Source organism: Tupaia chinensis, unplaced genomic scaffold (genome assembly GCF_000334495.1).
Source record: "Tupaia chinensis unplaced genomic scaffold, TupChi_1.0 Scaffold144741_1, whole genome shotgun sequence".
Lineage (NCBI taxonomy): Eukaryota > Metazoa > Chordata > Mammalia > Scandentia > Tupaiidae > Tupaia > Tupaia belangeri.
Genome location: NW_006204601.1, coordinates 615,299 through 625,116, shown reverse-complemented (window position 1 = coordinate 625,116; position 9,818 = coordinate 615,299).

Here is a 9,818-nt window from a genome sequence, read left to right as displayed (position 1 = left end):
GGGGAGCCAGCCGCAGGGCAGCGGGGCAGCGGGGCAGGGGCAGCACAGGGACTCAGGACTGCCAGGAGCAGGCAATAGGACCGGGGTAGCCCTGCGGCCCATAAAGAGAGAAGTGAGTGCACAGGTCTTCCTGCCCTGAGGACGCATGCTCATGTGTACAACAGGATTTCAGAGAGTTTATGGGAAAATGAAATTAAAATAGGAGTTTATTTTGGTGCAAAAGGTTTTAAAGTCCATGCATAGTTTTTTCATAATATGCACTTCCCACGAACTTTCCGAAGACACCCTCCCCCACACACACCTGTGTCTGGGAGAGGACACTGGGAGTGATTTTGTTATCGGTTTTAGCTTTTGCCACAGGGCACATGCACTTGCTGGAGAGAGATAGTGAGAGGGAAAGTGAGAAATCACTCCCCAGGGGGCACGGCCACTCCATTGTCCCTTCTCCATTCTCCTCTTGGGATTCTGGGCACGCACATACACGGGCATGGCACAATTTTCAAGTGGACAGGTCCGGGACTTGAGCTGCAGTCGGCCATGTGGGAGTCCAGCGCCTTAATCATCACACCACTGCTGGCCCCAGCACTAGGCATGTTTAGAGGAGCTGGTGCTCACCTTTCCCCATGACTAGCCCCAGAGCTGCTCCCTGTGCACCCCTGGTTTCTGTGACCTTGCAGCTTAAAGGAAGGGTTCATTTGCGTTTTGGGATACCTGCCCTACAGGCCTGCACTGGAATCCCAGCTCTACCACCCACTGCTTTTCAGCAAAGCCGCTTTATCTCCCTGAGCCTTGGTTTTCTCATCTGTCAAGTGGGACGAGTAATACCCACGTACAGTCCTCATAAAGACAGCACATAATGGAGAAAAATCACAGAGTAGGAGTCCGCTAAGCTGTACCCACAGCTGCTGTGCCTCCCTGGGACTCACACCACAGCCCCTGGCAGGGAGCCTGCGTGTTCCTGCCCTCCGCTTGTTCTCCGCTTGTACCTGGATTCTCATGCTGAGCTGCCAAACTTTTTTTTTTAAGAATTATTTTATTTAACTTTAGTTTATTTATTCATTTTTTTTATTTTTAATTTGCCTAGAGAGGGATAGAGAGAGAGAGAGAGAGGGAAAGTGAGAAAGCAAGCCGCAGGTCTGGGACTCGAATCACGGTTGGCCATGTGGGAGTCCAGCACCCTTAACCACCACACTACCAACAAGCCCCTTGTTTTTATTTATCTTTTAAATGTGCTAGCTGGCATACATGCTCACCAGAGAGAGACTAGGGGTGGGGACAGAGTGAGAAGGCACCCCCTCAGGGGAAGGGGCATGCTGCAATCCCCTCTCCTTTTTTTCTTTCAAGATTCCAAGCATGTATGCACGACCTGGTGTGTTTTTCCAGCCACTGGGTCTGGGCCACAGGGGATTCAGCTACTTTAACCACCATGCCACCGGCTGGCCCCACACAACATTATGCGGTCCCTGTTATTTTGCTCTGCTTTTCTGATTTAATTTAAAAAAAAAAAAAAAAAGAGGCTCAGAGAGGCTAAGCAACCTGTCCCTGGTCCACGGCAGGTGAACAGCAATAGCAGAACTCAAGCTCAGGCAGGTCTGACCCTGGTCTCATGAAACCAGACGTCAGCACACTCCTCAGCCCGTGTCCGCCCTCCTCTGGTGCTCTGGGTCACTATGGACTTGACCCATGTCTCTATCACCGATATTCTCAGACTGGGCAGGCTTCCCTCTCCTCCCCCTTATTAATTGCACCAGGAGCCTGGGGGGGAGGGGGAATCAGGCATCCCTCCCGCCTGCTGCTCTCTCTGGCTTAATTACTTCTGCTGGTGTAATGAATGTCACTAAACCCCTGAGACTGGTGGGAGGAGCAGCTGCCTCCTTGACTCCAGCCCGGCCTCCCTCAGCCCTGCTCCTCTGGCCTGGCCCCAGACCCCTGGTTTCAGCTAACGGGCATCTGTGGGGAGACCCATAGCCCCTCACCTCCTGCCACTGATGCAATGCAGGCTTGATAACCACACCATGCAGGATCAAACCAAACTGGGGCTCAGGACTCTCAGTCCCCATCTGTGATCTGTCCTTGGGGATCAAAGCGGACAGCTCAGAATGGCAACTCCTTCCGGCTTCCCACATGTCCACACCCCATGGGGTGGGCAGGAAGAGGCAATTCTTTCCCTTCATTCATTCAACCAATATTCAAGGGACACTGCCCTGTGCCAGCCCCTGCTCCAGGCACTGGGAACACAGCAGAGATCAGGACCAGACTGGCGCATGGCCCCTAGGAGCTTATGAGTTGGAGGGAACACGGCCAGAAATGAGCAAACAGATACATTTATCTGAGGTCCTGACTGTGACGCAGCAGTCAAACACAGCTCTGAGAGGCTGACACAGATGAGAGGGCTCCAGGTTCGCATCCAGAGACGGCCCTGAGTACACGGGGCACACGCATGTCCATGCTCTGAGCTCTCTGAGATGGGCTGTAGCACTGAGGCCCTGCTGAGGGTGCTGGCTCTCTTTCTCTGTCTCTCTTGTTCATGGAATAAATAAATAAATAAACTTTAAAAATCATAAGGAGAGAGAAGGTGAGAGCTGAGATGGAGAGTGAGAGCTCAGGCGGCGGGGATGGCAGGGAGAGATGGCACAGATGCCTCCATCCCTTCTTGTTGAACCCCCGATCTGGAAGTCTTCACAGCAGTCCGCCCTGCAGTCCTTATGCTTAAGGTCAACATGGTCTCACTGCGTCATCAGCTCAGCCACCAGGTCTGTGGCCACATACACTGAAAACGACAGAGAAGGGAGAGTGGACAGTAGGAGCCCCCGAGCCACCAGAATGAAGAGGGACAGGATCCCCACAGCTACCGACCTCCTGTTTCTGTCTTTTCACCCTCGTATCCCCCTACCAATCCTCAAGGTACTTCCCAGGAAAAGAGTTAAATGGAAAAATAAATCAAACAACGGGGGGAAAAACCAACAGGAGGAAACAGAACGATCTCTCACAGGAAGAGGGCTTTCTGAGTGTAAAAGCTCTGGAAGAACGCGCAGAGGAAAAGGTCAACGGCCTTGCCCACGTGAGTGTTCAACAGACACGCACGTCACACACACATCACTGTTACAGATCGGCCCACCTCCCTCCGACAGACTAACTCCTAATTTGTCCTCAGTTCGTCTTCCCTGACCACCTCAGGAAGGGAAGGCTTCACAGGCTTCACCCCACACTCTCTGGGCTAACTGTGGCCTGAGAGCTCAAACCTCCCTCAAAGCAGAGGTGAAACTGCCGCAGCCGCTAGTTTTTTGTTTTGCTTTTTTCCTTCGAGATTTTCATTTACAGGACCTGTGCACTCGCCAGAGAGAGAAAGAACAGAGACACAGAAAGTGAGAAATCCCCCCCTGGGGAGTTGGTCACGTTGCAATCCATTCTCCTCCATTCTCCTCTCAGGATTTTGGGCACATAGGCACACACACCTGGCATGAGTTTCAAGTCGCCGGGTTCGGGACTCAGACTGCCATCAACTACATGGTAGTCTAGCAACATAGCCATTATGCCATCTGCTGGTCCCCCCAGTAAATATTTTTTGTTTGTTTGTTTTGGAGAGGTTTTTGCTATAGGGCGTGCGCTCACCAGAAAGACAGAGAGAGTCAGAGAGACAGAAAGCGAGAAATCACTCCCCGGGAGGATGGCCATGCCACAATCCCTTCTCCTCTATTCTCCTCTCAGGATCTTGGGCACGCACGCACACGGACCCAGCATGAACTTTTTTTTTGTTTGGAGAGGTTTTTTGCTATAGGGCGTGTGTGCTCACCAGAAAGACAGAGAGAGACAGAGACAGAAAGTGAGAAATCACTCCCCCAGGGGGGATGGTTACGCCGTAATCCTTTCTCCTCCATTCTCCTCTCGGGATCTTGGGCACGCACACACTCCTGGCATGAGTTTTAAGCCATCAGGTCCAGGACTAGAACTGCTGATCCCATGAGGTTTTTTTTAAGAATTATTTACTTAATTAAATTAATTTATTTGTTATTATTAGAGAGAGAAAAGGAAAGTAAGAAAGCAGCCAGGTTTGGGACTTGAACCACAGTCAGTCATGTAGGAGTCCAGTGCCCTTAACTATCACAGCACCCACCAGCCCTGAAATTTTTTTAAAATTATTTTATTTAATTTTATTTTTTTAATTTGACCAGACAGAGAGTGAGAGAGAAAGTGAGAAAGCAAGCCACCAGGTCCGAGGCTCGAACCACAGTCGCCCATGTGGGAGTCCAGTGCCCCCACCAAGCCACCTGCTGGCCCCAAGCCCCAAGATTTTTTTAAAAAGAGATAAAGCTCACAGTGGCAGGAAAATAGACACTTGCTCCTCATGGCTGGGGAGAATGCACATTGGCATGACATTTTTTTCTTTTAGAATTATTTTATAACTTTATTTATCCATTTATTTATTTATCTTAATTTGACCAGAGAAAGAAAGAAAGCCACCAGGTCCAAGACTTCAACTGTGGTCAGCCATGTGGGAGTTTAGCACCCTTAACTGCCATGCCACCTGCTGGCCCCATGATTCTTTTTATTTTTTTAAGAATTTTTAATTTTTATTTATTTACTATTATTCAATTTGATTAGAGAGAGGGAGAGTGAGAAAGCAAGCCATCAGGTCCAGGATTCAAACCATGATCAGCCATGTGGGAGTTCAGCACCTTAACCACTAAGCCACCAGCTGGTTCTTGGCATGACTCTTTTAAAAAGGACTTCTGGAGGGGCCAGTAGGTGGCGTGGTGGTTGAGACAAAGGACTCCCACATGGCCAACCACGGTTCAAGTCCTGAACCTGGCAGCTTGCTTTCTCTCTCTCTCCCTTCCTCCCTCCCTCTCTGGTCAAATTAAAATAAATAAAAGAATTCTTTTAAAAAATATTTTTTAAAAAGGACTTCTGGAGATCAGCAGTTAGCATAATGGCTGACTACAGTTCAAAATCTGGCACCCTTCAGCTCAAAAACCTTTGACACATGTGCATGCATATATATATACCCCAAGTCCTGAGAAACACAGGAGAAGGGGTTGCAGAGTGACCACGTCCCACTGGGTGGTTCTATCTGTCTCTGTCTCTCTCTCTGGTGAGCATACATGCCCTCTGGCAGTAAAAAACATTATTCAAGGAGCTGACAGGTGTGTGGTGGTTAAGGTGCTGGAGTCCCACATGGCCAATCACAGTTCAAGTCCCTGACCTGGTAGCTTGTTTTTTCATTTCTCTCTCTCTCTGTCTCTCTCTCTCTATCTTCCTCTGATGAGCATGTGCCCTATAACAAATTCAAAATAATAACAATAATAAATAAAATTAAATATATAATTATTTTAAAGCACTATTCAACAACGCAAAGGAGATTTTTATGCACAAAGGTGCTAATTACATTATTCATAACAACATATGTTAGATGATAATCAAGTGTTGTACAGTAAAAAATTGAGTAAATAAATAAAGAAACTTTACTGTCATTGGAATCTTAGGTAGCCACTAAAAGACACAGTTAGGAAGTGTTGTGGGTTGACTCGTGACCCTAAAATAGTATGTTCAAGTCCTAGCTCCCAGAACCTCAGAACCTGACCTCGTTTGGAAATAGGGTTGTTGCAGATGCGTTGGTAAAGATGAGTATACAGCAGTATGAGAGGCCTTTTATCCAACCCCATGGTGTCCTTCTAAGACGAGACAGACGCACAGGCCACGAGATGATGAAAGCGATCAGAGTGACGTGTCTGCAAGCCAAGGAGTGCGGAGGGCTGCTAGCAAAAACACAAGCTAGGAGCAGCAAAGGATTCTCCTGCAAGTTCCAAAAGAGACACAGCCCTGTCCACACCTTCGTTTCTGCATTTCTGACTTCTGGCCTCCAGGTTAGCAAACAATAAATTCTTTTTTTTTTTTCATGGCAGAGGGCACATACACATGTACAAGAGAAAGTGAGGTTCTCCAAAGGGGCCTGGTCACACGGCAATCTTTTTTTCTCCAATTCTCTACCCCTCCAGGGTCTGGGCACCCTGCACTCTATGTGGTTTTCAAGTGAAGGGAGTGGAGCTTCCAACTCTAGTCAGCCATACGGAATCCCACAACCTCTGAGCACAGCTTAACCTCTATGCTACCAGGCCACCCCAACTGCTATTGTTATGGCCCCCCAGTTTATGGTGCTTTGTTACAACAGCCTTAAGAAACTAACACAGGGGGCCAGAACACAGTGTGGTGGTTAAGGCACTGGATTCCCACATGGTTGACTGTGGTTCAAGTCCTAGATCTGGTGGCTTTCTTTCTTAATTTTCCCTTTCTCTCTGTCTCTCTCTGGTCAAATTAAATTTAAAAATAAATAAGTAAATAAGAATAACATATAAACGTAATAAATAAATAATTCTAAATCAGATGGCACAATGGTTACATTGCTGGATTCTCACATAGTCAACTGCAGTTTGAGTCCCGGACCTGGCAGCTTAAAACTCATGCCAGCCGTGTGTGTATGTGTGTGTGTGTGCATGCCCAAAATCTCAAGAGGAGAAGGGATTGCAGTGTGGCCATCCCCCTTGGGCATGATTTCTCCCTTTCTGCCTCTCTGTCTGTCTCTCTCCCGGGAGCGCACATACCCTATAGCAAAAATCTTTCACACAAAAAAAGGAGAATCCGCTGCTTGTTGGTCTCTTCACTAAAGAGCCACAGAAGTACTTGTCTAACACTTCCTGAGCCAGCACCAGAGTATTAGCTGAGGAAAAAGGAAAGGTTATGCCATCTGCTGGGCCCCATGAGGACTGTTTTCTGACCGCAGATATAAGCAAGGGCCGTGCCTGTCTGCCCTGTTCACTCGCCTCACACCCTGGCTGGCACGCTAGGGACGCCTCATTGACTTCCTGAGGGGCCTGAGTACCTTCTTGCACAGCTCTGAGCCTGGGGGGAGCATTCCCTAAACCAAACCTCCCACTCCTCTCAGGCCTTTGCCTGATCGCCACCCCGCATTAGGCAGCACTCTCCCCCTCCCACCCCGCAGCCGCAGCCGCAGAGTACGGAGATTTGAGAGATGCCCTGGCTGAGGGCTAGGGGTCCTGCTGCAAGTCAAGGCAGGTGGTTCGGGGTGGCCAAGAACCGGGGTGTGGCGGTAAGCCTGGGCACAAGGGGACTAGGACCTCCTGACTCGCCCCCTAGGCTCCCTCTCGCCGTTAGTGCAGACCGCTTTCTAGATCGATCTGGCCACCACAGGAGGACGCGACGCGACCAGCAGCGACTCACCTGGACTTCGTACTCGAGGCTGGGCCTGCATCTCCCCCTGGTGGCCTTTTTTGTAATTACAGCCTTCAGGGGCAAAGTGGAACGGGCGTCCTCTGAAGATCAGAGGGGTTTGGGAGTGCGGACCTGCCTCCTGAATATTCATCCTAAGGTTGTTGTCCTGAACTAGATATCCCACAGTCCCCTACCCATACATTAACCTCGCTGGAACCATGCACACAGTAGGTTGAACCCTATGAAATCGCCATTATTTGACTGTTTTGCATCTTTTTTGAAGTTTATTTTATTCATGATAAAGAACAGGGACACATGCACAAGATGGAGAGATGGAGAGAGAGATGATTGTTTTTTTAATTATTTTATTTAACTTTATCTATTTATTTATTTTTTATTTGGTTAGAGAGGGCCAGAGAGAAAGAGAAAGAGAGAGAGAGAGAGAAAACAAGCTGTCGGGGCCAGCAGATGGCATGGTGCTTAAGGACGCTGGATTCCCAAATGGCCAACTGTGGTTCGAGTCCCGCAGGTGGCTTCCTTTCTCGCTTTCCCTTTCTCTCTCTCTATCTATCTGTTCAAATTAAAAAATAATAACAAATGGAATTAGATAAATAAATCAATCTTGAAAGAAAAAAAGAAAACAAGCTGCCAGTTCCGGGACTTGAACAGCTTTCAGCCATGTGGGAATCCAGCGCCTCTAACCACCATGCCACCTGCCGGCCACATGCACACACAAACAAAAGACACACATGAACCCTGCCCCCACAGACACAGAGCAACTCTGCACACCCCTCTTTCCTCCAGGGTACATACAGCTGGGTGCCCTAGGGAGAGCTCAGCCACGTGACGAGATGTGGAAATACCACCTAAGGCTTTGCTGCCCTAGCCGGAAGTCCCGCCCCACACCCTGACCTCCGCACAGCCGGCAACAGGGCTCAGTCCTCGGCCTGCCCAGCATGTTCTCTCCCTGCCCTCCACCTCCTCAGTCGGGGTGCCATCGCCTATTAGAAAGCCCATGTCCTTTGACCTCAGGAACCAGAGCTCCACTGTTTTCCAGACTTTAATGCACAGACCAAAACCTGGGATCTCATTAAAGTGCAAGCCTGGGACAGCTGTGTTCTGGTGATTAAGGAGCTGGACCCCGCATGGCAGATGTGCAGTTGGAGCCCCTCATCCAGGAGCCTGACAAACCTGCTGGGCTTGTATGTGTAAGTGCCCAGAGGACAGAGGGGATGGAGGAGAAGGAATTGTGGGTGATGTGCCCCACAGGTGTGCTTTCTCCTCTCTCTTTCTGGAGAATGCATCACCTTCTGGCAACTTTTTTTAAAAACGTAGATTCTGGGGACCAGCAGACGGCATAATGGTTACGTCACTGGACTCCCACATGGTCAACAGTTGTTCAAGTCCAGGACCTGATGGCTTGACACTCACAGTGGGTGTTTGTGCGTGAGTGCACTAAATCTAAAGAGGAGAATGGAGAAGGGATGGCAGGGTGGCCCCCACCCAGGGGGTGATTTATCACTTTCTGTCTGTCTCTCTCTGTCTCTCCAGTGAGCGCACATGCTCTATAGGGAAAAATATCTCTCTTTTTAGAAAATGCAGATTCCGAGCCGGTCAGTGGTGTGGTGATTGAGACAACTGGATCCAGGGACCAGCAGACGGCAATATGATTATGTAGCTGGACTCTCACATAGTAGACCATGTTCAAGTCCAGGACCTGGCGGCTTAAAATGCTGGGCGCATGTGTGTGTGCATGCCAAGGATCCTGAGAAGAGAGTGGAGGAGAAGCGATTGTGGAAGGCCATCCCCCCGAGGGGTGATATCTTGCTTTCTGTCTCTCTCTCTCTCTCCAGCAAGTACACGTGCCCTACAGCAAAAATCTAAAAAAAAGAGAAAAAGACAACAGGATCCCTCATGCTGTGGTTCAAGTCCTGGACCTGGTGACTTGAAAAACACATCAAGTCCATGTGCACGTGTGCCCCAAATCTCCAGAGAATAGAAGAAAAGAGATTGCAATGCAGCCATTTCCCTCTGGGGGTACTTTCTCACTTTCTCTCACTCTCTGGCAAGTGAACAAATCCTATAGCAAATTAGAAGTAAATAAATAAAGGCATTTTTAAAATACAGATTTGGATTCAGTTTGCCGGGGGAGGGGGGGCAGACGCCCCTTTTCTAACCAGCTCTCATGCTGTGCCCTGGACCCCACTTTGAGGACAAGCCTTTGCTTCTTTCTGCAGCCACAGCTCCAGGAGTCACAGTTCCTCCTCGAGGTCCACGCTATGGGCTCAGTCCAGGCCCCTCCCCACCCCCTGCTATTCCAACTTCCCCATCGACTTCCACCACCACCCCAAAACAGAGGCCACTGATGAGTAAAGCCAATGGCCTTTCCTCAGCCTCTAAGGCATTGACGTGTGGGCTGCCCCCTCCTCTCGAAATATCTTCACTCATGGATTCAGATTCAGGCTCAGTGGGCCTCCCATCTCTGAGCCCCCACCAACCTCTCCTCACGTTGGCTCCTATTTCTACAGTCCCCCCTGGCAGCTCACCCCCACCCCACACCCTCAGTACATACACTCAGGCTTTGACCGTCC